Source organism: Lissotriton vulgaris, chromosome 1_1, assembly GCF_964263255.1.
Source record: "Lissotriton vulgaris chromosome 1_1, aLisVul1.2, whole genome shotgun sequence".
In the NCBI taxonomy this organism is placed as follows: Eukaryota; Metazoa; Chordata; class Amphibia; order Caudata; family Salamandridae; genus Lissotriton; species Lissotriton vulgaris.
In genome coordinates this window covers 836,367,272-836,371,609 of record NC_141685.1, presented here as the reverse complement: position 1 = coordinate 836,371,609, position 4,338 = coordinate 836,367,272, and the positions used below count along the sequence as shown (strand labels likewise).

General features: G+C 43.3%; 1 pseudogene; it reads left to right on the top strand.

The window, feature by feature from the left end:
• The first annotated feature begins 3,033 nt into the window (after positions 1 to 3,033).
• Positions 3,034 to 3,997, top strand: LOC147747981 (galectin-9 pseudogene; annotated as a pseudogene).
• Positions 3,998 to 4,338: the final 341 nt, after the last annotated feature.

The window sequence follows — 4,338 nt, the reverse complement described above, 5'->3', positions numbered from 1 at the left end:
AGTAACATCGCCGGTTCCCAACTGTAAAAGTACGTTATCCCATCATTAAGTACATTCCATTCTGGCTGTAAACGAGTTAAGAAAAGAGACAGGAACAGGTGCAAGGAAGACAAAGATAAACAACAGATTGAAAAAGAGTGTAGGGGGAAGTATCGAAAGCATGACTGTAGGATCAAAGGATTCGTGCCTAATGCATGCATGACTGAAACAATAGACCGGCACGGCAAGATGAGCCTCGAGCGAAGCCATCTGCCTTTGCAGTGTCATCCCCCTCGTCATAAAGACACCCTCAAAGGAACACGTGTCTTCCGCAAGAGCTTGGGAATCCCAGGGTCACGAAGCGGACAGTGTCCGTTCGCTGACTACTTGGGGGCAAGAAACAAAATGGATGCCGTATCTAAAATGGAACCCGTGGGTTCAGATGAAGAAACCCACGAATAAGACGAACGGTGCAAGATAGTGTAGCGAAAACGCGTACACCCACTAAACTCGTCATTTGCGGTTCATAGATACCAAACTCGTCCATATTCGAACAAGTCAAAAACATCATTACGATTCTCACGGAACCTCACCATGTGTGTCAGGACGATCGAGGCACTTCTTCAGGATCAACAACGAATGCTATCTACACTATGTAGTAATGTGTAACTTACATACCACGTGTTCAGGTTGATAACCTGGGGGGAAAAAACAAAACAAAACACGAGAAGTGATAAATATGTACAGTGATGCAATCTATACATAACAGGCGTATCTCATGGTCCTTATCTCAAAATGCCTGTGTGGAATATGTGTTAGGTGAACAAGTAAACTAGCACTTGCATACGTGCCATGAGGTGCCTAGTGAAGCTATAAAATGCAGGCTATTTGTCTAATTAAAAGGGTTTTGTTTAAAATCACCAAGATCAAAGTGGCTTGTATACCATGCCAACCGCCAAAGACAGAAACCCGACTCACCTAACTGTTGTCTAATGGATACTTGCAACAGAGTCCGGCGGTCATAAAAGAACACCAATTAGGGTCCTATTGAGTTGGATGAGAATAAATTAATTAAGTAAGAGACAGTGAGTCAGGCAGGCAAGTCTGTTGTCACTAGCTACGGACACGGTTGCCTGACACGAACCCTTTGGAGCACTGTCCCCAACCTGGAGGCGCGTCCAGGGTCCCGTGTATCCTGAGTGCACACCGGCGTCACCGTCAGGTTGAGGTCACCGGGGGCTGGCTACCATATATTAGGGCCCTATAAGTAAGCTGAATATGACAATCAGGGGTATGCCAATTTCATTTTGTTGAAAGGAGGAATACAAGCACCTAATACCATCGGTTATCAGGGGTAAAGTACACAGAGCTCTATAAACAGCAAAAATAATGTTCAACCAAAAGGAAAAAAATGGAGTGACCCTATAAAAAAGGGCACATTTCAAACAAAGGCTCATATTTGTAAGCTAAACAAACTACAGAAACAAAACACCTGGAAAACAAGTATTCTTAGGGACTTAAAATATGTCAAATATAAACATGGACTGCATCACTTTCTTGAATTACCCTAAGAATGTTTACATTCATAATTTTGAAATCAGTCTGTGTATTTTCTGTAAATAATTTGCAGACATGAATATAGGGCCTGAAGAAACAATTTCAAAGTTACTTTTTAATTACTTGCTGGGTCTGAGACCCAGCGGTACCCACCCCAATGAAAGCCCTGAAAGGCCCAAAAACTCAGAATTCTGTGCTTTGAGCTCCCAACTTTCCTCTGGGCTCTGGGAGCTCTACAGGAACAAGGGCTGTCTTTTACTTGACTACGTTTTAAACAAGCATTTGCAATGCAATAGGTCCCGCATTATTAAAGTTAGAGCTATTGGCATTGTAAATGACAATGCCTTTTATTTATGTTTTTGCCTTAAGCATTACAGTGCATATACTAGAGGTCTGCAAATGTCACATGCCCGAGCCAGAAATGTCCACTTGTGCAGGCTTCTGTTTGGTTGGTATATTATATGCGGCAAGTTGTAAAAGCCTATGCACATCATATGGGCAGCTGATATTTGCAGACTACCACATGCCTTTGGCTAATTCATGTTAAATAGCCAGCTGATAATAGCCCAGTGGTTCAAACCTTTGTCAAATGCATTTTTTGTGGACAATGAATGCCCAGTAGTGCAGGCCTCAGGGATAGGCAAGTGATGTGATCAGGGAACATTCGTCCAAATTTTAATTGTGTTTACATTTAATATTGAAGGATTAAGACTCATGTTTCCAACATTTAACACAGCAGCAGCATAGTAATATTGATGCAAGTAATCTCTGTGATGTTTGAGAGGTACCATTTTGGTCTAAAAGAAACTTTTTTATAGAAGTTATATGAAATATAATAACAGCATGTCTCTCCAAAATGTCCATTATAGACTCTCAGATATCACCCACATTAAAAAGGAAAACAGTATTTAAAACAATCTGTTAAAAAAACGAATTAGTCAAGTTAATCAGGGCAATACTGAGCTGCAGAACAGAGCTAGCTTTATAAGGAGGCCTCCTGAAAGGCTCTTTGCCCATACCTTAACATGTATCCACTGCTGGGAAGGCCAAAGGTTTCTGACTCTCTAGGTGTAGTGCTGCTAAAAGATCTTCAGCAACATGTGCACCAGAAAGGGTACCTGAAAGTACAACTAATGTAAGAGGATACACAGATGTGTTTTGCATCATTTTTGACCCTTTCCAAATCAGACACAAAGGCGATCTATAAAAACGAATCCACTTTAGAAAGACCATTTTTATAACGTTGTATGTCATGCTTGACTCTGAAATCTTAAAACGAGGTGAAAAAATAATGGCATGTATGTCTTTGTAAAAGGTGGCAACCCTACTTACCAGTGGTTTAATATGTTACTTAGGCATCCACCGTACTGTAGGCAGGGGGACAATTGAAGACTGTCTCTCACTGTCTTGGAGCACAGGGCAGTTTTAGCTGTCATGATTGCTGCATGCTTTCCTTATTAACCAGGTACAATAACCACATCCTCAGCACCCACGGAGCATCCAGGAAGCCAAGATGCAGGTCGGCCATCCCCAAAACCAGCTCTACAGACGGTGGGTGCCCTTCACCCAAGGTATCTCCGGCAGCCTCAGCGATGGGACCGTGTTGGTGATTAGTGGCACTGTCAGTCATCATGGTGACATGTTTTCTGTGAACTTGCAGTGTGATCATTGCGCGCCGTCTGAGAACATCGCTTTCCACTTCAAACCGCGCTTTTCCGAAGGTGGTGTCGTTGTTTGCAACACCAAGGAGAGGAACCAATGGGGAAAAGAGGAGAGAAAGCATGAGATGCCTTTTCACAAGGGCCACCGTTTTGAAATCAGGATCCTTGTGAACCATCACTGTTATATGGTGTCAGTCAACGGAAAACATTTTGTGGAGTACAAGCACCGGATTCCGCTCCATAGAGTTAACGCCGTGCACATAACTGGAAATGTGGAATTGGAAAATGTGTCTTTTCAGGGTCCTGGGGGGTTCCCTCCGTCTTTCCCACCTTCTACGTGCCCTCCTGGAGGATCGTTCCATCCATATCCAACTCCACAATTTCCACCGCATGGCCAACAATGTCCTGTGCCGTACCACTCACATATCCATGGGGGTTGCTACCCTTCTAAAGTAATCACAATGTCCGGGACCGTTCTGCACCATGCTAAGAGGTTTGCTATCAATCTGAAGTTTCATGGCGGCACTGCCTTCCATCTGAACCCGCGCTTTGATGAGAACACCATTGTTCGAAACAGTTACCTGAACAACAACTGGGGATCAGAAGAGCGTGGAGGAGCAATGCCCTTTTGTAAAGGACAGGGCTTTATGATTGTAATCTTATGTGAACACCATTGCTTCTGCCTGAAAGAAAAGCTTGTTTCCGGCAAGAGGACAGGTTACTGGGCTTCCATCAACAGAGAACAAGCTCTAGCCGAATTAAAACTGACAAATGCAGAATATAAATTAATACTCAAGTAGTGTGCTAGTGTCTGCCATATCACCCACAAAATAAAGAAAGTAAAGTATAAAGTGCTCCAAGTAGGCCTAATATCATTATGCAGCTACTAGGTTTTATGCATCCCAAATTACGAAGAGCCCTAATTAACACATTTTCTTTCATTACTCATTTGCTCCTGGGAATCGGTTTTTGGCCAAGATCACACACTTTGGATAAGAAGCTGGCACCCAAACAGTGAAAATTCAACCCCTTCATTGAAAAACAAAATTCACCGCCGCAGCCCGGCTTGAACAGGAAGCCAGGCAACCTGTGTTGGGACAGGGGCGGGGCCGCAAAAAGACAGGAAGCAGACGGGAGCCTA